The sequence below is a fragment of the Nycticebus coucang genome, chromosome 3 (assembly GCF_027406575.1).
Source record: "Nycticebus coucang isolate mNycCou1 chromosome 3, mNycCou1.pri, whole genome shotgun sequence".
Taxonomy (NCBI): Eukaryota; Metazoa; Chordata; class Mammalia; order Primates; family Lorisidae; genus Nycticebus; species Nycticebus coucang.
In genome coordinates, this window is record NC_069782.1 from 65,866,427 (window position 1) to 65,890,730 (window position 24,304).

A 24,304-nucleotide genomic window follows, 5' to 3' on the forward strand; every position below is an offset into this window, starting at 1 on the left:
CTTAAGAACCTATCTTGTTCATAACCTGGGGATTGCCTGTATAAATAAAACAAATTTTAACATTATCATTCCTTTTGTGAAATATTTTTCCATTTCCTATCATATCATGCACTAACCACTCAGCATTCCATGAAACACAAGACTTCCATGTGTTTCCATGAATAAATACACACTAAAGAAGTGGAAGCATTTTCTTCTATTCCCTTCACCAAACCATGAGAGGACAGAAGGCCTCTAGAAATCTACTTTTTGACAAAGTCCAGCTAATCATACTTTCCTGAGGGATTCCAGGCCATAAGAAGTAGCCAGATCCAGTAGGCAGCCTGAAAATATTCTTCTGCAAAAGTATTAATTTTAACTTGAATGTGTAACATTTATCATAAGCTTAGTGTTCCCTTTTATTATCTGTCCCATTTCACTAGGCTAGACCACTATTGAGAAGACAGAACTCAGGCATGAGGAAGACAGCTCCACAAATTAGACCTCCTGAAAACTTCCTATCCTCATGAGCCTTACAGCAGTTTTCCACCCATTTTTGACATGCACACACATATACTGTGAAGACAAAATGACAGAAGAGATCTTTCTGGCAAATCCATAACAATATAACCTGTGCCTTACTGACCTTAAGGAACAAATAAAGAGTTGCAATTTCTAAGGGATTTAATTCAAATCCATATGGTTTGATGGTGAATTTACCCATGATTATTAAATGATAGAGGGATCAGTAGCGCTTTCTTCCAAAAGATTACAAAATCCTCCTTTTCCAATTTCAGGAGGAAATGATTCCTGACCAGTCATTACATTGTGTAATGTCAAGAAAAATGAAATAAGGAGAACAAGAGTTTCTTGGGAAGAACTCAATGTCCTCAAGATATCCTCTTTAAAAAATATTTTTAAAAATCTAAGTATCCCCAAAAGACTGTTGTTAACAAATGTATTTCTTGGCTCAGCACCTGTAGCATGGTGGTTATGGCGCCAGCCACATATACCGAGGCTAGTGGGTTCAAACCTGGCCCGGACCAGCTAAACAACAATGGCAACTGCAACAAAAAATAGATGGGCACTGTGGCGGCCACCAAATAAGATGTCAAGGAGATCCCAATTCACACTAATTAGAAGGATAATTAGATAATCCCAAGTGTTAATCACCATTGTCTCCAAATAACAGTTATGCAGGAATGGCAGAGGGGTCAACTGATACAATCTAGAGCCTAGCAGCCTTTCTCTAATGTCCTGAGAATTTATTGTGAATCTGCACTTGCAGACTGAAACAAAAATGATAGAAATGACATTTTTACAAGAGCAAGAAATAAACTCAAGGGGCCAGGCACAACCCTTACGCTCTGGAAGGCCAAAGCAGATACTGCTTGAGCTATGGAGTTCAAGACCAGCCTTAACAAGAGTGAGGACCCACACACACACACTAAAAACCAGCCTGGAGCTTTTTTTCTTTGTCAGGAGGCTGGAAAGATGGCAGACGTTCACACTGAGCCAGCCTACCAAAAGCAGCTGACCATCTTTCAAAACAAGAAGAGAGTCCTGTTGGGAGAAACTGGCAAGGAGAAGCTCCCTCGGTAATACAAGAACATAGGTCTGGGTTTCAAGACTCACAAAGAGGCCATTGAGGGCACCTACATTGACAAGAAATGCCCCTTCACTGGTAACATCTCCATCCGAGGGCGGATCTTGTGCGGTGTGGTGACCAAGATGAAGATGCAGAGGACCAGTGTCATCTGCCGAGACTATCTCCACTCCATCCACAAGTACGATTGCTTTGAAAAGAGCCACAAGTACAATCACTTTGAGAAGAACATGTCTGTGCACCTGTCCCCCTACTTCAGGGATGTCCAGATTGGTGATATTGTCACAGTGGGCGAATGCCAGCCCCTGAGCAAGAAGGTGTGCTTCAACCTGCTCAAAGTCACCAAGGCTACTAGCACCAAGAAGCAGTTCCAGAAGTTCTGAGACTGGATATGTGCCCACGCCCCCAAACGAAATAAAGTTATTTTTTTATTAAAAAAAAAAAAAAACTAGCTAGAAAAGGTGGCTCATGCCTGTCATCCCAGCTACTCAGGAGGCTAAGGAAGAAGGATGCCATAAGCCCAAGAATTTGAGGTTGCTATGGGCTTGGCTATGGCCACAGAATGCTGGCCTGGGGCAACAGAGTGAGATTCTGTCTCTAAAAGGAAAGAAAGAAAGAAAAGGAGGGCTCGGCACCCATAAGCTCAGTGAGTAGGGCGCCAGCCACATACACCAAGGCTGGCGGGTTAGAGCCCGGCTCAGGCCTGCTAACCAACAATGACAACTGCAAACAAAAAATAGCCGGGTATTGTGACGAGAGCCTGTAGTCCCAGCTACTTGGGAGACTGAGGCAAGAAAATTGCTTAAGACCAAGAGTTTAAGGTTACTGTGAGTTTGACACCAGGGTGTTCTACCAAGGGCAACACAGTGAGACTCTGTCTCAAAAAAAAAAATAAAAAAAAGAAGGGTGGTGCCTGTGGCTCAGTGAGTAGGGTGCTGGTCCCATATACCCAGGGTGGCAGGTTCAAACCTGGCCCCAGCCAAAACTGCAACAACAATAACAAAAAATAACCTGGCGTTGTGGCAGGCGCCTGTAGTCTCAGCTACTCAGGAGGCTGAAGCAAGAGAATCTCTTAATCCCAAGAGCTGGAGGTTGCTGTGAGCTGTGATACTACACACTCTACCATGGGCAATAAAGTGAGACTCTGTCTCTTACAAAAAAAAAAAAAGGGGCTCGGTGCCTGTGGCTCAAGCAGTTAAGGCACCAGCCACATGCACCTGAGCTGGCGGGTTTGCATCCAGCCCGGCCACCAAACAACAATGACGGCTGCAACCAAAAAATAGCCGGGCGTTGTGGTGGGCGCCTATAGTCCCAGCTACTTGGGAGGCGGAGACAGGAGACTCACTTGAGCCCAGGAATTTGAGGTTGCTGTGAACTACGATACCACGGCACTCTACCCAGGGCAACAGCTTGAGGCTCTGTCTCAAAAAAAAAAAAAGGGTGGCACCTGTCGCTCTAAGAGTAGGGTGCCATCTGCTAGAGATGGGGGGGGTTCAAACCCAGCCCCAGCCAAAAACTGCAAAAAAAAAAAAAAAAAAAAAAAAGGAAAGAAAAGGGGACCAAGTTTGGTAGTTCACACTTGTAATCCTAGCACTCTGGGAGGCCAAGGGGGGTGAATAGCCTGAGCTCAGGAGTTCAAGACCAGCCTGAGCAAGAGAGAGATCCCATCTCTACTAAAAATAGAAAAACTAGCTGGATATTGTGGTGGACACCTATAGTCCCAACTACTCAGGAAGCAAGAAGATCTCTTGAACCCAAGAGACAGAGGTTGCTATGAGCTATGATGATGTCACAGCACTCTAACCAGGGCAAGCAAGCAAGCAAAAAAGAAACTCAAAAAAGCCCATATATCAAAACTACTAGAACAGATAAGTCATGTGTATAGAGTACACATCAGGCACTAGTATGTATGAAACATACAGAGGTAAAGAAACTACTAAAGGCAAACCTTCTCCACTAACTTGGCTAATACTTGTTTATTAAAAGTTCAAAAGCAGTAAAACTAGAACACTATGGCTTGGCACCCGTAGCACAGTGGTTACAATGCCAGCCACATACACCAAGGCTGGCAGGTTTAAGCCTGGCCCAGGCCAGCTAAACAACAATGACAACTGCAACAGAAAAATAGCTGGGTGTTGTGGTGGGCACCTGTAGACCCAGCCACTTGGGAGGCTGAGGCAAGAGAATCACTTAAGCCCAAGAATTTTAAGATTGCTGTGAGCTGTGACGCCACAGCACTCTACCAAGGACGACATAGTGAGACTCTTTCTCAAAAACAACAACAACAACAACAAAAAAAAAAAACTAGAACACTGGTTAGTGAAATAGAAAAAATGTTACCTGATAGCCAAATTATCAGGAAAACAGTTATCTGTGTGACATGATATAGACTGGTCTAAGAGGGAAACATAAGGAGACTCTAACCACTGTCTAACACCCAGTTATGAATCTGGATTATGAATCTAAGGATGTTTATGTTATTATTAGTACTATTATCACTATGTGCAACAAAACATTTCATTCATTCTTCTGTGAATACATTTCATGATTAAAAATTTAAAGAATTAAGCCTGGAAAAGAACATAATTCGTATATTTATGCAAAAATTGGTGACCAGCCTAGTGTTTAATTAGAAAGAATTGATAATATAAATGTAACATCTTATCTTTTAAACAAGAGGGGTAGCACATATCATTATGAAAAGATCTGAAGGATGCAAGAGTAGAACAATTGAATTTTTCTTCTTTTTTGCTGGGGCTGGGTTTGAACCCGCCACCTCTGGCATATGGGGCTAGCATCCTACCCCTTTGAGCCACAGGCACCGCCCAAGGAGTAGAACAATTAAAAAGAATACAATTATGGGCAATGCCTGTGGCTCAAAGGAGTAGGGCACCAGCCCCATATGCCGAAGGTGGTGGGTTCAAACCCAGCCCCAGCCAAAAACTGCAAAAATAAATAAATAAATAAAAGAAATAAAAGAATACAATATATACACTATATATATATATTATTGTTTGTATAACTGTTATGATCACCTGAAAATGAAAATGGACCCCTTCCTCAAGGTTTGGTTCCAATGTTGAGACTGATAACACAACACACATAGCAAGAGGGTATTAAAGGGTTTTTTATGATAGTTCACAACTGAGGTCTCTAGGAAGAGCAGGGCAGGCCTTTCAAGCAGGTGTGAAATGGCTTGGGGGAACACGAAAAGGAGACTGGCCCGTGTGTTTACTAAGGTTGGGGGTCACGTAGTGTGTGTGTTCAGACACAAAGAAAGGGGTTTGCATGGCCTGAATCTTTTGCCAACAAAAAGACAGAGAGATCCCCAGCTTTTTTATCATCTTGTTTTTGAAGTAGGTGACAAGGGCAGTAAAAAGGGGTTGAGGAGATAACCTGCCATGGAACATGAAAAATTCATGTCAGATGGCCAGGCGTGGTGGCTCACATCTGTAGTGCTGTGGGAGGCCGAGGCAGGTGGATTGCCTCAGCTCAGAGGTTCAAGACCAATATGAGCAGGAGTGAGCAGTGAAACCCCGACTCTACCAAAAAAAAAAAAAAAAAGAACAAAAGCCGGGCATTGTGGTGGGCGCCAGTAATTCCAGCTACTTGGGAGGCAAAGGGCAAGAGAATCGCTAAAGGAAGAACAGAAGAAAAAAAAAAGAAAAGAAAAAAACTGCAAACTAAGAAGAGTGAAAGCCAGCTGAAATTGAAAGCAAAAAGAAAAAAAAAAAAGAAAATTTCATGTCAGAGACTTCTAGTTCCTGGTCTAAAATGTAAAGAGCTGTATGCCATCACATTCTCATCCTAAAAAAAAAAAAAAAAAACTGACTAAAATTCAAAGAGCATTTGACAAAATCCATTATCCATTCAGGATAGCAAAATGGGAAAAGAAGAGAACTTCCTTCTCAAAACATCAGACACAAAACCTGCCACTAATTACATACTTAACAGTGAGAAACTAAGTGCTTTCTAGATAAGATCAGAAGGAGATTCTAAATAAAAGAGTAAGACAAGAAATAAGTATAGAGAAAGAAGGAAGAAAGATCAGCATGGTGGCTCATCTCTGTAATCCTAGCACTTTGGGAGGCCAAGGGAGAGGATCACTTGAGGCCAGGGGTATGAAACCTGGCAGGATAATAGTGAAACACTATCTCTACAAAAATTAAAAATCAAACCCTCTCCCCCAAACAGGGAAGAAATGAAAATGTCTTTGTTGCATAAGACATGATTACATAGGAAGACATACAGATAGTGTAAAAGCATATAAAACACACACACATTTTATCATGTGGAAATTGCAAATAAAAAAATGAAAGACTAGCATATCTCTTATTAGTATGGCTAAAATTTTAAACATTGAAAATACCAAATGATGGCAAAGTTGTGAAGCAACAGGAACCTTCATTTTTTACTGGTAGAAAAGAAAAATGGTACACCTGTTTTGGAAGATGGTCAGTTTCTCACAAAACTAAACATGCTGTTAACATATGATACTAATTTCACTCCAAAATAAGCTGGAGATTTATGTTCACACAAAAATCTGCACATGGATATTTAAAGAAAATTTACTCATAATTTCCAAAACTTAAGAGTTAACCAAAATATTCTTCATAAGCAAATGAATAATCTTTGGTACATCCATATGGTAAAATTATTATTCAATAATAAAAAGAAGTAAGATATCAAGCCATAATAAGACATAGAGGAATTGGCTCGGCGCCTGTGGCTCAAGCGGCTAAGGTGCAAGCCAAATACACCTGAGCTGGCAGGTTCAAATCCAGTCCCGGCCCGCCAAACAACATTGACGGCTACAACCAAAAAATAGCTGGGCGTTGTGGTGAGTGCCTGTAGTCCCAGCTACTTGGGAGGTGGAGGCAGGAGAATCGTTTGGGCCCAGGAATTGGAGGTTGCTGTGAACTGTGATGCCACGGTACTCTACCCAGGGCAACAGCTTGAGGCACTGTCTCAAAAAAAAAAAAAAAAAGACATAGAGAAATTTTAAAACCACACTGCTACATAATAGAATCCAATCTGAAAAGGCTATGTACAGTACGATACTAACTGTAAAATGTTCTGCAAAAGACATTAGAAAGGGGTGGCACCTGTGGCTCAAGGAGTAGGGTGCCGGTCCCATATGCCAGAGGTGGCGGGTTCAAACCCAGCCCTGGCCAAAAACCAAAAAAAAAAAAAAAAAAAGAAAAAAAAAAAAAGACATTAGAAAGATCTTTGGTTGCCAGGGATTTCAGGATAGGAAGGAAGAATGAATAAACAAATGAACTGCAGGAGATATTTAGAGCAGTGATATGATAGAGAAACATCTATCATATGATAGAGAAATAACACATTAGACATTTGTCAAAACCCACTGAATGTACAATACAGAGTGTTATACACTAACGTACACTACTTAATTAACTCTAATGTAAACTGTGGATGTTAACGAATCAATATTTGTTCATCAATTGAAACAAATGCACCATAATAGTGCAAGAAGAAAAAAATAGGGCAAACATGGGCAGCACCTGTGGCTCAGTGAATAGGGAGCCAGCCCCATATATCAAGGGTGGCGGGTTCGAACCCAACCCTTGCCAAACTGCAACAAAAAAATAGCCGGGCATTATGGCAGGCACCTACAGTCCCAGCTACTCGGGAGGCTGAGGCCAGAGAATTGCCTAAGCCCAAGAGCTGGAGGTTGCTGTGAGCTTTGACGCCATAGCACTCTACCAAGGGCGACAAAGTGAAACTCTGTCTCTCTAAAAAAAAAAAATATATAGGGCAAACTGTAGAGACAGAGGTGTAATGTGGAAACATCTTCTATTTAATGATCAATTATTCTATAAATTTGAAACTGCTCTTACAAAAAAATAATGCCTATTGGGGGAAAATGAAGATACAATTCACTCCTGAAGAATAACTATACACCATGTTGTCTTTCATGAAATTTATTTTAACTTATTTTTTTTTTTTTTTTTTTATTGTTGGGGATTCATTGAGGGTACAATAAGCCAGTTACACTGATTGCAATTGTTAGGTAAAGTCCCTCTTGCAATCATGTATTTTAACTTATTTTTTAATAAGCCTGTACTATATGAGGTCATCAGACTGAGACTGGGAAGCGTGGAGAAAATTCCATCTGGCACTTTTTTTTAAAAGATGGAGTCTCCCTCTTCTTCAGGTTAGTCTCAAACTCTTGTGCTCAGGCAATCCACTGACCTCAGCCTCCAGAATGCTAGGATTACAGGCATGAGCCACCATGTCAGGCCCAGGGATCTTTTTTTTTTTTGAGACAGATTCTCACTTTGTTGCCCTCTATAGAGTGCCGTCATGTCATAGCTCACAGCAATCTCAAACTCTTGGGCTCAAATGATTCTCTTGCCTCAGCCTCTGAGTAGCTGAGACTATAGCGCCCGCCACAACACCGGGCTATTTTTAGAGGAGTCTCACTCTTGCTCACGCTGGTCTCAAACCTGTGAGCTCAAACAATCCACCTGCCTCGGCCTCCCAGAGTGCTAGGACTACAGGTGTGAGCAGCCACGCCCAGCTCCCAACTTTTTTTTTAAAGAGACTTGCTTTGTTGCCCCAGCTACAGCACAGTGGCATCATCGTAGCTCACTGCAACCTCAAATTCCTGAACTCAAGCAATCCTCCTGCTTCACCTTTCCAAGTAACTGGGACTATAAATTTGTGTCATCACACCCAGCTAATTTTTGTATATTTTGTAGAGACAGAGTCTCACTCTTGTTCTGCTCAGTCTTGAGCTCAAACGTACCTCTCACATCAGGCTCCCAGAGTGCTAGGATTACAAGCATTGAATCACTGAGCCTAGCACTGCCAGGAGCTCAGACATGGATAAGTATCCTTGCATTGTGGACTTTATGCAGAGATGTGTATTATCTTGATTTATACTTTGGTTACCTGTCACCATAGATATATTTTACCACAAATGGAAAACTCATATAATCACCCAAGTATCTGTAACATGGGGGGGCAATTTTGGGGTAACACCAAGAAGAATGCCTAATGTTTCGTCAGTTGTGCTGACCCTTGGATTCGATCCCTTATCACAGAGATCCCAATTAAGTGATGAAAAGCAGCAACTCTCCATCGAGCTCTCCATCATGTACACAGGTGGCAATGCTGCCCATGAGGTCTATAGACTCCTACTGCTAGTCACTCAGTTAATTTAATAATCTTTTCCAATCACTCTTCCAAGGCGCTGTTTAATTTATATTGGGCCATAGTGACTACTTTAACTGGGATAAAGATATGTGAAATTCCATTTTGCCAAATGGAATTTGCCAAAGAGTTTATTATCATGTTAAAGTGACCCTGCTCAGTTCAGGATATTTTAGGACAAAAGATGCTATGACCATAGGGAATTTAAGCAACATAATAGTTCTACTGGTTAAGAGAAAGCATATCATTTATCCTCTATGTTATGCTTCCTCTTATGTTATATTCACTACTCTCCTAAGATTACAGGGCATACCTTGCTTAAATTTGATGGGAATGCTGAGTAAAAGTGTAATTTGAGCCTTATATTGATTAACAGCACTAAGGATTGACAATTATTGTGTTATACCAAATACAAATTCAGAACCTACCTTGCAGAGGCACAAGAACCATGCAGTTTCCTTTTATCTTTTTTGTTGTATAAACACTTTTATGACTGTATTTTGAATTTCCAATTGAGTCAAATTGTGGACCTCTGTTTCAGTGTATTTTTGTTTTGTTCCCTCCCTCCCTCCCTTTCCAGTTTGTTTTTTGGCCTGTAGATATACTTTGGGGAGGGAAGAAGCAGCTGTCTACTCCAGTATTTGTAAAATTTCCCCTCCCAGGAGCCTTGTATCAGTATCAGCACATATAATGAGAATAAGATGGAATCAGTCATAGGGCAGAGGTGACACAACTGGTCTGGACAGTTTAGGTCCTCCATCCTTGTTGTTTTGTAAATTCTGCTTAAACCTAAAAGCGTATATCTTTAGTAGTTTAGGGCAATTGATTTAGGAGATCAACTTTTGTCTTTTGGGCAAAGTTGATTTTTTGAGTTTTTTTTTTTGAGACACAGTCTCAAGCTGTCACCCTGGGAAGAATGCCATGGCAATCACAGCTCATAGCAACCTCAAACTCTTGGGCTTAAGTGATTCTCTTGCCTCAGCCTCCCAAGTAGCTGGGACTACAGGCGCCTGCCACAACACCTGGCTATTTTTTGGTTGTAGTTGTCATTGTTGTTTGGAAGGCCCAGGCTGTATTTGAACCTGCCAGCTCTGGTGTATATGGCTGGCACCCTAGCTGCTGAGCTACAGGTATCGAGCCAGGAGATTAACTTTTGAATTGGAATGTTTTTGTAAGAATCATGGCTTATGTCAATTATAATTTATTATGGATCATGGGTTATGGCAACTGCTGTTTAAGTTTTAACTACTGTTGTTTAAGATAGGGTTAGTATGGTTCTTGCTTTTTTCATGTATAAAACTGTGATTTTGGAATGGAAGAACAGAATAGTCTTGGAGAGGCTACTCTCACTGTTCTCCAGAATTGCTGGCCTTCTGACAAAATTTGATGGACCTACCCCGTCTCTGCATATTGGCTGACAGTGACAGCTGTCCAGACCCCCTTTATCTGGACATCCAGGGTTATAGGTCATCTCCACAGCAGTGATTGCTGTATAAGGTTTGCACTATCACCTTTGCTATGCCACATGTATCATCCCCCATGCATATAATACCAGGAGTTAGGATCTTAGTGGTGACAGAGACACAGGCAGGAGCAGCCACAGCCCTTCAGGGTCCTAATAAGCCCTCTGCTATTACAAGTGTGTGGCCTCAACTAGCCTTTCCCACTCTTGTCTTTCTTTCTCTCTTTCTTTCAACAGGGTCTTACTACGTCGCCCTTGGTAGAGTGCCGTGGCTTCACAGCTCACAGCAACCTTAAACTCTTGGGCTTCAGTGATTCTCTCGCCTCAGCCTCATAAGTAGCTGAGACTACAGGCGCCCACCACAATGCCCAGCTATTTTTTTGTTGTTGTTGCAGTTGTCATTGTTGTTTTAGCTGGCCTGGGCCAGGTTTGAACTCACCAGCCTTGCTGTATGTGGCCAGTGCCCTACCCACTGAGCTACAAGTGCCACCGTCTTTCTCTTTGTACCAGAAAGAATAGTCATTTTAAAGTCTTTCCCCTTAACACCCTATAGATCATGGTCAAAGTATAGCAGTAGTCACAGCTTCATTCTAAAAGACAAAGAGAAAGAGGAGTCTAGATCAAGACACACAACCCAGGACCTACTCACTGAGCTACAGGCACTGAGTCCAGACTGCATACTTTTTAATACTCTGTATTTTTTTTTTTTTTTTTGTGGTTTTTGGCTGGGGCTGGGTTTGAACCTGCCACCTGCAGCATATGGGACCGGCGCCCTACTCCTTGAGCCACAGGTGCCGCCAATACTCTGTATTTTTAATTACTTAAATTGGCATATTAAAATTTAATTTTTAATTAACTTATTTTAATTTTTGTACATAGGATAAGATTTCAGAGCCTACACATAATAGTAAAGAATATATAAAACATTAAAAAGAATCATTTTAAAGAATGAAGATTCCAGCTGGCACCTATAACTCAGTGGATAGGACACTGGCCACATACACCAAGGCTAGGGGGTTCAAACCTGGCCTGAATCAGCTAAAGAACAATGACAACTGCAACAAAAAAATAGCGGGGCATTGTGGCAAGTGCCTGTAAGTAGTTCCAGCTACTTGGGAGGCTGAAGCAAGAGAATCGCTTTAAGTTCAAGAGTTTGAGGTTGCTGTGACACCAAGGCACTCTACGGAGGGCAACATAGTGACACTCTGTCTCAAAACAATAAAATAAAATAATTAAGACTCCAGGCTGGGCACCCATAGCTCAATGATTAGGGTGCTAGCCACATGCTCTGGGTCTGGTGGGTTCAAACTCAGCCCAGGCCTGATAAAAAAAAAAAAAAAATAGCTGGGCATTGTGTTGAGCGACTATAGTCCCAGTTACTAGGGAGGCTGAGGCAAGAGAATCAATCACTTGAGCCCAAGAGTTTGAGGTTGCTGTGAGCTATAACGCCACAACACTCCACCAAGAGTGACAAAGTGAGACTCTGTCTCAATTTTTTAAAAAAAGAAGACTCCAAAGTCTCTTTCTAACCAGACGTCAAGTGAGATCATATCTTATTCTACTTTACCTGTCACTGTAGGGTATTTTTAGGCATCTCTAGCATAATTTATTAGCCTTTCATTCGTTAAATGTATTAGGATTTCAAAGGATGCATGTATGATTTTAACACTTCTACTCGTGTTAATTAAAATAGGATATCAAACACTTAGGAACAATATAGTTTTTAATTTTGAATTTCTCAGAGGACATGGACATAGAAAAGGTGATCTAGGCCAGGTACAGTGGCTCATGCCTATAATCTATGAACTCTGGGAGGCTGAGGTGAAAGGATCCCTTGAGTTCAAGAGCTGGAGACCAGCCCAAGTAAGAGAAAGACCCCATCTCTACTAAAAATAGAAAAAAATTAGCTGGGCTGTTATGGCAGGCACCTGTAGTCCCAGCTACTTAGGAGGCTGAGGCAGGAAGATTGCTTGAGCCCAAGAGTTTGAGGTTGTGATCTAGGCTGACGCCATGGCACTCTAGCCTAGGCAATAGAGTGAGAATCTGTCTCAAAAAAAGAAAAAGAAAAATGAAAAAGCTGATCTAATAAAATAAAAATATATCTGAGAGTAAATTTATACTCATCCTATATCTTGAGTTTCTCTTGCCTTAAAAGAGCAAAAATTGTTTCATTCCAGAATTTTCTTGACTTACACATTATCTCTTAATTAACTTACATATTCATCTAAAAAATCTTACACTACACAAACACAAGCAAAGGGAATAAAATTACAAAGTATTTAGGGAAACTAGATTAACAGACAGCAGGCCAGGGAAGATGGCTCATGCCTCTAATCCTAGCACTTTGGGAGGCCAAGGCAGGAGGATTGCTTGATGCCAGGAGTTCAAGACCAGCCTAAGAAAGAGCAAGACACTGTATCTACAAAAAATAAAGGGACATGGACATGGTGACACACACCTATAGTCTCAGCTACTTGGGAAGCTGAGGCATGAGGATCACTTGAGGCCAGGAGTTCGCAGATGCAGTGAGCTATGACTGCTAGGGCAACAGAGCAAGACCTCATCCCTACTGAAAAAACAATAACAAAAAACCCTCAGCAGTAAGAAGACATTCAGAAGGCTGAACATATTCCCAAGGGTCCAGACTCTCACCAGGGAAATATAACCCCTAAATGAGTCAGTCCCAGGTGATGACAGGAAGAGGCACCAACATAGCTACTGGAAGGGACTCTGAGATAGTCACACACCCCACTTTATCCTGGTGGCAGGGAAACGGTCCCTTCCACATGCATCAATTCTCACAACTGAAGAAACTGTCAGCTGGACTCACTTTAAGAGTTTGAACCAAATAACTCCCACATTATAAACATTTTACCAGGACACAAAAAATTCTGACCATCACTGACTTTGACTATGCACAAATAACACTCCAGGTGCACCCATTCTGTAGATACAAAACTCAAAACTGGCTAGGCGCAGTGGCACACACCTGTAATCCTAGCACTCTGGGAGGTTTGACCTTAGGCATTAGACCAGCCTGAACAAAATGAGACCTCATCTCTACTAAAAGGAGAAAATTTAGCCAAGCATGGTATCCAGCTAATTGGGAGGCTGAGGTAGGAGGGCCAAATGGACCCAGTAGTTTAAGGTTGCTGTGAGCTAGAATGAGGCCATGGTGCTCTAGCCCCGGCAACAGAACAAGACTGTCTCAAAAAGAAAAAAAAAAAAGCACCTCTAAACCTACATTTACAAGGAGCACCCCCAAATCATCCCTGCCTCTATCTGGCCAGCCATATGCACATGTGCATCCCAAGCTTTCCAATGCTCTTTTAGTATAAAAGGCTCTCCCAAATTCACTGTGAGCAGCTGAGACACCTGCAGGGGACACTCTCCAGGAAGAAACCAGTGGGCCTTCAATTACTTTCCTCGTAGGCTTGGGTTGACCTTAGCTTATAGTCAGCAGATTCAGATTCAGGCCACTTGGACCTCTGTCCCTCATCAAGTGGTTTCGATCACCCTTGTTATTTTAAATGACACAAAGCCAGTGTTTCATGAACTCAGTGAAATCATCAAACCCAGGGTTTATAAGGAAGAAAAATTGTAAGACATGACTGATAATTCAATACGTAAAACCCCAATGAATCTGTCACTTAATATTAACAAAATACTTTTCTTGCCATTTGTACATGGTGAATAATTATGTAATATGGTGAATAATTAACCATATTTGAACACTTCTGAGTTTTGCAAATCTAGGCACTAGAATTCATTTAAAATAATGCAAGACACGAGAACAGCCCTGAAAACTGTATTATACATGCTGAGGTAAAGAAAAAATATGGAAAAGAACTTTTAACAAGTGGAACGTAAGTCTGGGCTTCTTAATCTATTCTGAAAATCATGTCTTTCTTGCCTCTCTGGAAATATTTTTATTTATTTATTTATTGAGACAGAGCCTCAAGCTGTCGCCCTGGGTAGAGTGCCGTAGCATCACAACTCACAGCAACCTCCAACTCCTGGGCTCAAGCAATTCTCCTGCCTCTGCCTCCCAAGTAGCTGGGACTACTGGTGCCCACCACAACGCCTGGCTATTTTTTGGTTGCAGCCATCATTGTTGTTTGGCGGGCCAGGCTAGATTTGAACCTGCCAGTTCAGGTATATGTGGCTGGCACCTTAGCTGCTTGAGCCACAGGCACCGAGCCATGGAAATATTTTTATTCATTTTTAAGAAACAAGGTCTCACTCTGTCACCCAAGCTGCAGTGCAATGGCAAAATCATAGCTCATTGCAGCCTCAAACTCCTGGGCTCAAAAAATCCTCCTGCCTCAGGCTCCTAAGTAGCTAGCTAGCTAGTAGCACATGCCACCCATCACATCTGACTAGTTTTTAAATTTGTTTTTAGAGACAAGGGTTGCCCTGGCTTGTAGTAAGATACTCCCACCTCAGCCTCCCAAAGTGCTGGGATTACAGGCCTGAGCCACCCCATCCAGTCTGGAAATATTTTATACTGTCTTTCAAACTCTACTGATTACTACTTACATTTAATGAAAAATGAAGGCTCAAATAAATGGCTAAATCTTTTCAAGGTGACAAACTCAGGGAGGTGCAGAGCTGACCTGAGACTGTGTTAAAAGGTCAGATCACCTAGCAAAGTTTCCAAAGAGGAACCTCAATCCAAAATGTTATGGAATGAGACCAATATGGCTTAATTAATTAATTAATTTTTTTTTTTTTTTTTTGTGACAGCTCACAGAAACCTCAAACTCTTGGGTTCAAGCAATTGTCTTGCCTCAGCCTCCCAGGTAGCTGGGATTACAGGCACCCGCCACAACACCCCGATAGTTTTTAGAGACAGGGGTCTTGCTTTTGTCCAGGCTGGTCTCAAACTCCTGAACTCCAGCAATCCAGCCACCTTGGCCTCCCAGAATGCTGCGATTACAGGCGTGAGCCACTGTGCCAGGCCTTGGCTTAACTTTTATGTCACAAAGTTGTAAATTGTTTTTCATTTGCCATGCACCCCCAGGCTGAAGGTCATGTAATCTGAGCATGTCCAGATGAACCAACTGTACAACCATGGGCAGAACCTAAGTGTTCTAACTGAAGAGCTAGACTAAATTACTAAGAGGATATAGCAGGCAAGATCCAGGATCCAATCAGATCAAGCCCTGGTATCACCCCCATTGCAAGATCCTGTCAGATCAACCAACCCTACTTTGGTGTACTCCTTACTTGTGCCAAGTAATAAAGTCCCATTGGTATAACTGACCGGACTGTGTCTACTAGCCTGATACCTGCCATGCCAACAAACCCTTCTGTTTAGGAGGTTAACAAAAGGAGTTTCCATGAAATGTCTGGTCTCCTGAAAAATACTAAGAGGAGAGGTACAAAGTTAGACAATGTATTACTTCCAGATGGTTATTCTCTTTCTCTTCATGTAAAATATCCAAAAACAAAAAAAATTTTTTTTAAAAAGTCATTCATAGTCCTGTCTGAAAATTATAATTAAAACACCAACTATGTTTGAAACGCAGAATGAAGGACAAATAGTCAATCATGATATTGTCAGCTGGACAGGGGAAGTTAAACATTAGGGGATGCTCAACTTTAGGAAGAGCTATGCTGGGGACCAGGTGGTGGGTTTGAGATCCTGCTTTCAAGAGCTTTCAAAGACATGGAGGGAGACCAGTTTCCCTGGGGAGAAAGTAGGGATTAGGAACACCACAGACCATAGACCTTACTAAGCACGAACCCCACACACAAGAAGGGGGATCTCCCTGGATCACTCTCCTGGCCTCACCGCACAATCAGAGGCAGAGGCAGGGCTGCTGGGCTAGGGCTGACACTGCCACATGCAGGGACAGGATCCCTGGGTCCTGGGTCCTGGCTGCTGGCCCAGCCTCACCCTACGGGCCAGAGAAGAACAAGGGCAGAACTGCAAACCCTGAAGGTGACCCCTCCAAAGCTTGGGTCCTGCCATCGCTGATTCTAGCTGGTTCAAACAAGCTGGGAATCCCTTCCCCCAGAGGCACCAATTCCCAGCTTCCAAAGTATCCCAGTGTCTTCCCTACAGCTCCTGCAACCAGTGCAGATCACGGTGGCACCGAAACTGGGGTAGACCCACCTTAGAAGTAGGAGACAGAAGCAAAGCGACGCCACAGGGGAGACCTCTACGCATGTCCGCCATGGCAACGCACCACCCCTTCCAGCAACGCACCTGATTGGCCAGTTCCTACGCCCCACCCCCTCCAGCCTGAGTGACAGTTATGAGAAGCTACGGTGGCTATAGGCTTCGAGGTTGAGCACACCCTAGCTTCAATTCATCCTTATATGGCTTCTTCCATCCTTACAATCTTTCCAAGCCAGAGACATCTGCATTTAAGAGCTTGTTCCCTACTTTTTTATTCCAAACTCAGTTTCCCCATAGACCGATCCTCTCATCCAGTGCCAGAGGGCCGCCCAGGATAGGACAGAATGGAACAGGAAGGTCATCTCTTTTCCACCTGGCTCAAAAGAACTTCTCTGGGGATAAGGGGCTTGGAACAAGGCTACATGAGGCCACTCATAGAACTGTCGTCCTTGTTCAGAAATAAACTTAAATGTGACTTCACCATGTGTAACAAGAGTCTGTTTCGATCCTGATCTTTGACAGCATCACTGAAGATTCCCCCCAGCCCTTTTTCCCCCCTTCACATCTGACTGTAGTGAGCAGTGTGAACGTTGATGCCTGAATGAGGCAGCCTTAGCACAGGATCAGGAACTCTGCTCAGACCAACTACCAATGTGCTCGTTAAACTGTCAGGTGTATATCTTACAACGGAAGTATAGTCAGGTCAGTCTTTTGAGTGTGATCCAAAAGAACTCGTTCTCTTTTTTTCCAGACAGGGTCTCACTATGTGGTCCAGGCTAGAGTGCAGAAGTGTCAATCTTCAAAGTCGGCTGCAACTGCAAATTCCTGGGCTCCGGCGACCCATCTGCCTCAGGCTGTGGAGGGTTAAGTGTGTGCCAGTATACCTGGCTAGTTTTTGTTTTTAATGTTTTGTAGAGATAGAGCCTTGCTATGTTGTTCAGACTGGTCTAGAACTCCCAGTCTCAAGCAATTCTTTCACCTCAGCCCCTCAAAGTGCTTAACTAATTTTCATATTTTGGGGACTTTTTGCAGTGACAAGGTCTTGCTATGTTGCGAAGGCTGCCTCAAACTCCTGGCCTCAAAAGACCCTACCTTCTCAAGGCTGCCTCAAACTCCCAGCCTCCCATCTCAATCTCCCAAATTGCTTTGATTATAGGAATGAGCCATCCCACCTGGCCCAAAAGAACTTTAAACTTTATTTTTTATTTTATTTATTTATTTTTTTTTTTTGAGACAGCCTCAAGCTGTCGCCCTGGGTAGAGTGCCGTGGCATCACACTCACAGTAACCTCCAACTCCTGGGCTTAAACGATTATCTTGCCTCAGCCGCCCAAGTAGCTGGGACTACAGGTGCCCTCCACAACACCTGGCTATTTTTTGGTTGTAGTTGTCCTTGTTGTTTGGCAGGCCTGGGATGGATTTGAACCCACCAGTTCTGGTGTATGTGGCTAGCGCCTTAGCCACTTGAGCTACAAGTGCTGAGCCATAAACTTTAAATGTATGACACCACTAAGTCAATTAAAAAATTCTTTTTTTTTTTATTTGAGACAGACTCTCATTTTGTCACCCTCGGTAGAGTGCTGTGGCATCACAGCTCACAGCAACCTCATGTGATTCTTTTGCCTCAGGCTCTCAAGTAGCTGAGACTACAGGCACCTACCACAATGCCCAGCTATTTTGTTGCTGTTGTTGTCATTGTTGTTCAGCAGGCCCAGGCCGGGTTCGAACCCACCAAGCTCAGTGCATGTGGCCAGCACCCTAACCTCTGAGCTATGGGCGCCAAGGCAATTAAAAAATTCTTAACCTCACTGGTAAATACAGTAGAACCTCTGTAAGCTGATGACCCATGGGACTGTAAGAAACTAGTCAACATATGTATGTGGTCAACAAGGAACTAGGCCTACTGTACTGATTAAGTTAGGAAACTCATCCAAGAAAAGTGCTACATATCTCATTGCTACATAACACTATGCTCACTCTTGAAATATTCCCCTTAGGAAGCTATGCACTGACACCAGCACCTACTCTACCCTTCAAAGCAATTCTGGAACTCTGTTTCTGGAATGACCATCAGAACTGTCATTATATGGTACATAAGAACACGTAACAATAATGAACACCACTCATCGAGACACCACCACACATTGACACAAACATAGCTGTGAGACACTGACATACCAAGTTGTTTGTATAATGCTGCCAACATACACAGTGGGAAGTCTGTGAACTTGTCAGACCTCATATGCCCACAGCTCTGATGGTCATTCAAGAAAGAGTTCCAAATTTGCTTTGAAGGGTAGACTAGGTGCTGGTGTCAGTGCAAAGCTTTCCAAAGGGAGTATCTGAAAGGTGACCATAGAGATAATCAGCAATGAGGTATGTAGCACTTTTTCTAGGATAAGTTTACAAATTTAACTGTCAGACCTCGTACATATACTTCACTTTCTTGTACAACTGTTATCAGAGACTATCATACAAAATCATACATATCCAAACCATAGTAAAATCACATAGTATCATACAAAATCAATATATTCATTGTTTTTACATGGTTTAATCATTCTTTCTGAAAAAAAGAGTCAATCTTGGTCTGTTTCTTTTTCTGTGTCATCTTTACTTGCTTCTTCCACTTCATCAGCTGCTTCATGCACTTTGGAAAGTTTTCCACTCTTACACTTGTCACTCTTCATGATGAGACTCTTGTCAGGCATCATCTTGAAAAAGAGTTCACACTAGTCAGCATTAAAGATGTCGTCATCTTTGAGGCCTCTAGCAAGTCCAGGAACTTATTGATAGACTTTTCCACAACTTCTACTGAAATGTTCACTGTATTCACCACACAAAACTTTCTGGGAGATCTTGTGTCTCAGTTTAAATTTCTCAAGCCAATCACCTGATACTTCAAAATTTGCCACCCTGAATTCCTGGGCAAATGTTTTAGCAACTTCTTGGATTATCAGCATTAACTACCCACTTCACTGATTTCATCAAGGAAAGTTTTCTTCCTTTTCCACTGTAGGTCTCCATTTACCATTTCCTTTCCTTACCTTATCTCTCCAGGTACTCATGTTTACATTTTTGGATGTTGCTAACTGTGGTCTTTCTAACACCAAAATGTTCTTCCATCTTTCTTTGGCTGCTGCTTTCTAGAAAATGTAGATGCTCAATCTTGTCCTTCGAAGTAAGCCCTCTAAAATCTTTCCTTTGAGCCATCAAGTCTCAATTAAATGTAAAATTTTTCAGCAATTACGGATGTACCTAAAATTCAGACTAGATCTTTACATTGAAATAATTTTCCCTAATGTGTGACAAACAAAAGGACGTTAGGCCTAATCCAACACCTGGTAATAATAAAATATGAAAGAAGGACTTATTTATACTAAAGAAAAAATAATACAACTAAGGGACAAAGCTCATTCCTTCTACTCCTTGATGTAGAGTGGAATCAACTAGTCAAGTTATAGAGGGTAAATCAATATTGTGTGTCACAGTCCAAGTGGTCAAGATAACTTAAAGTGGTCAATATATAGAGGTCAGTCTTCCACTGAGTACATGTGGTGTATGTCCAATCTATGAAAATTAGATAAACTTAAAGAGGTGGTCAATGCAGGTAGGTGGTCAACTATGGAGGTTCTACTGTATAAGAACAATAGTAACAGGTTATATAAATTTGAAATGACTCTGGAAACTTAATACTTTTAACAGATGAATTTTAGTATATCCAGATGCAAGCAATCACCATCACAGTCAATTTTAATCACCTCAAAAAGAAACCCCTTTAGGCTTGGCACCAGTAGCACAGTGGTTATAGCACCAGCCGTATACACCAAGGCTGGCAAGTTCGTAACTGGCTCAGGCCAGCTAAACAACAATGACAACTTCAACAAAAAATAGCCAGGCATTGTGGCAGGTGCCTGTAATCCCAGCTACTTGGGAAGCTGAGGCAAGAGAATCACTGAAGCCCAAGAGTTTGAGGTTGCTGTGAGCTCTGACATCACAGCACTCTACCCAGGGTGACACAGTAATACTCTGTCTCAAAAAAAAAAAGAAAGAAAGAAACCCCTTTATGGGCGGCGCCTGTGGCTCAAGGAGTAGGGCGCCAGTCCCATATGCCGGAGGTGGTGGGTTCAAACCCAGCCCTAGCCAAAAAAAAACACACAAAAAAAGAAAAAGAAACCCCTTTACCTTTCACTCCTATCCTTCCATCCTCCTCCCCTCATTCCCAGCCCTTGATAATCACTAATCTTTCTGCCTCTGTAGATGTCCCTTTTCTGGACTTTCATATAAATGGAATCATGTCACATGGTATGTGTGACTGACTTTTCTCATGTAGTTTCACAAGGACATCTATGTTGTAGGATATTCCGCTATCTTATTTGTTTTTATAGCGAATTATATTCCATGGTATGGATATTACACATTTTATTTACCCATTCATCCACTGATAGCCCTCCACATGCAGGGGTTCTTCATCCACAGATTCAACCAACTTCTGATCATGTGCTACATATCTAGTGAGGCCTATAATGTTTAGGACTGCACTGAACACACACAGACTTTCTTGTCATTATTATGCAGTATAATAACTATTTACATAGCATTTATATGGTATTAAGTAGTACAAATGACCTAGACTAGGGGTTCTCAAACTACCGCCGTGATGTGGCCCGCTGAGGACATTTATCCAGCCCGCCGGGTGTTTTTGCCACAGCTGCCTGTCCTGCTTAGTAGCCAACTCATCCTGGCCCGCCAGGTGTTTTCGCCACCCTGCCTGTCCTGCTTAGAGCCTACTAGTCCTGGCCCACAGTGCGCATGTGTGGAATGTGCCCCACACTCTCCAACTCCCCTCCTTCTCTCTGTCTCTCAATTCCTCCTCTTAGTCTCTGGTGTAATCGGAGGAGTCCCCAGGTTGCCTGTGCAGAGCCTGCTGCTGCCTAAGGGCCGAGGTAAAAACAAGTTAGGATTTTTTTTTTTTTGAAATTAGGAGGTCTATTTTTTTTTTTTTTTGCAGTTGGTAGGGCCCTTTTTTTTTGCAGTTAAGGGAGGCCTTTTTTTTCTAAAGTTAGGAGGTCTTTTTTTTGCAGATAAGCAGCACCCTTTTATGAAGTTAGAAGAGCCTTTTTTTTAAGTTAGGAGAGCCTTTTTTTTTAAGTTGGTTAGTTGGTTGGGGGTGGTTTCTAGGGGGGGTTGCATCACAGTGATAATGCAAATAGTCAGCGCCCAGTGCTAATGCAAATTGTCAGTGCTCAGAGGTAATGCAAATGGTCAGACCTTAGAGGTAATGCAAATAGTCAGTGCTCAATGGTAACGATAATTGTAAGTGCTCAGTGTTAATGCAGATTGTCAGCACTCAGTATTAATGCAAATTATCAGCAGTCAGTGTTACCGCAAATGGTCAGCAGTCAGTGTTAATGCAAATGGTCAGTGCTCAGTGTTATCGCATGGGAGCCCCAAACTGGTAATCTGTCTAGGGCCCCATGGGAACTTAATCTGGCTCGGCAGACAGCCAAGGAGGAAACCCAATTTAATTGACAGTAAGTGCATTTATATTCTGATTGCTATTCAATTGTGTATGATGTTGTATGTTGTGTGCTGTGTAAGCGCCGGTTCATATTGTTGCAATCTCTGAGCAGTGTGAGTTCAGCTGTGTGTTTGATATGCCATATGCTTGTATGGCTGAACTCACATTAGATTTGGGAAAAAAAAGGCATACGTGCCTTCTTTTTTCCTGCAGAGGAATCTAATCACATGGGTCTTCTCACTTCTTGCTTCCCCCAACTCCCCTTTTGCAACCTTTTATTTCAGCCTGGCAGTGGTTTCTAAAAACCCATCGGAAAATTGCATTATGTGACACTGTTTTGCTAACCTGAATTAACTCTCAAGCTTTGGTCTTCTCACCCATGTGATCAGATTCCTGTGTAAGTTCACAAATCGCAGTGCAGTTCACACAGGGTAGTGTGAACGGGAAAGGTAGTGAAGGAACCAGCTCTGTAATCGTGCCTGTTCCCGCACCACACCAGTGTGAGCCTGAGGTAAAAGCGGAGTTCCACTATTATGGGCACTGGCGTGGCTGAAATGATGTGGACTGGCAAGGCTGCATTGATGGACACTGATCAGACTGCATTGATGGGCACTGATCAGACTGCATTGATGGGCAGTGCAGTCTATACGTCTCTGTGTGGGCAAAGTTATTGCTGGTATATTGTTTTTGGAGCGCTGTAAATATATATTGGTATTTTACTAATAGCAATTTGGAATCCCTAGGAAACAATGATATCAAGAAAGAGAAAAATTGACTCGGAGTGTAGGATATTCAAAGAACAGTGGACTTATGATTACTTTTTCATGCAGTACAAGGAAAGAGCTGTGTGTTTGATATGCCAGAATATAGCGTCTGTGTTCAAAGAATACAATTTGCGTCAACACTATCAAACTCAACATAAAGATAAATATGATTGGTTGGTTGGAGAAGTGAGAAAAGATAAAATATTAAAACTGAAATATACATTGACAACTCAGCAAAATACTTTCGTGAAGCAGAAACAGCTAAATACTTCATCACTGTGAGCAAGTTTTCAAGTTGACAAGCTAACAGCATGCACTGGCAGACCATTTGTGGAGGGAGAATTTGTTAAAGAATGCCTTCCTTCTGTTGCCAAAGAGATGTGTCCAGAGAAGGCCGATTTATTTAGTACAGTGAGTCTTTCAGGACCTACAATTACATGAAGGATTGAAGAAATGGGAGACAATTTGCATCAGCATTTGCAAAACTCTGCAAAAAAAACTTTCCTATTTTTCCTTGGCACTCGACAAAAGTAATGATGTTCGTGATTCTGCACAACTTCTAATTTTATTCATGGGATGAATGACTATTTTGAAGTCACAGAAGAGCTTGCTGCACTGCAAAGCATCAAAGGAACAACTACAGGAGAGGATATCTATGAAAAGGTTTGCCTAACTGTGAATAGTTTGGAGCTGGACTGGGCAAAACTAGCCAGTGTGACAACTGATGGTGCTCCTAGCATGGTGGGGTCTAAGAAAGGAATAATTGCTCGCATTAACCAAGAGATGGACAAACGTAACCATTCTCATCCAATAGCCATACACTGCCTCATTCACCAACAAGTGCAGTGTAGTAAATCACTGAAGTGGGACTCTGTTATGAAAACTGTGGTATCTTGTGTTAACTTCATTAGAGGTAATGCACTAAACCACAGACAATTTCAGGAATTTCTGTCTGAGCTAAATGTTGCCTGTGGTAACTTCTGTTACCACACAGAAGTCCATTGGCTGAGTCGAGGGAGAGTTCTGAAACATTTCTATGACTTACTTCCACAGATTACAGCTTTTCTGCTTTCAAAAAACAAAGAAGTACCAGAGCTCAATGATGCAGAATGGAAATGGCATCTCGTCTTTCTGACAAATGTAACAGAGCTACTCAACAGTTTCAATGTGCAACTTCAAGGAAAGGGGAAGCTCATCTGTGATATGCAATCACATGTGAAAGCATTTGAAGTAAAATTAGGCCTCTTCATCAAACAGGTGAAGGAGGAAAATTTCTGCCATCTCCCCACAACTCAAAATCTGTTAGCGGAAAATCCATTGGTTGCATTCCCAAATAAAACATGTGTGGATTCACTGAAAAAGTTGCAAAAGGAGTTCCAATTTAGATTTAAAGAGCTTCATCTCCATGAACAGGACATACAGCTTTTCCATGACCCATTTTCTATTGACATTGAAAATGTGGATACGATTTACCAAATGGAACTGGCTGAACTGCAGAATTGTGACTCTTTGAAAGACGCATCCAAGTCAAGCAGCCTTCCTAATTTCTAGGCATCTCTCCCCTCTGAGACATATCCTAATCTCAGGAACCATGCACTCAAAATGGCAACCATCTTTGGTAGCACTTATGTCTGTGAACAGACTTTTTCCAGAATGAAACATTTGAA

At 42.1% G+C, this 24,304-nt stretch overlaps 1 protein-coding gene and 1 pseudogene across 2 annotated transcripts in view; one reads left to right on the forward strand and one right to left on the reverse strand.

Moving 5' to 3' along the window:
* ZNF564 (zinc finger protein 564) overlaps positions 1 to 24,304 on the reverse strand; it is a 40,144-nt gene that overhangs the window by 3,620 nt on the left and 12,220 nt on the right. The gene's annotated exons all lie outside the window — the stretch shown is intronic.
* LOC128582205 (40S ribosomal protein S11-like) lies at positions 1,474 to 2,045 on the forward strand (annotated as a pseudogene). Its single transcript, XR_008379004.1, has one exon. The product of XR_008379004.1 is annotated as a 40S ribosomal protein S11-like (transcript).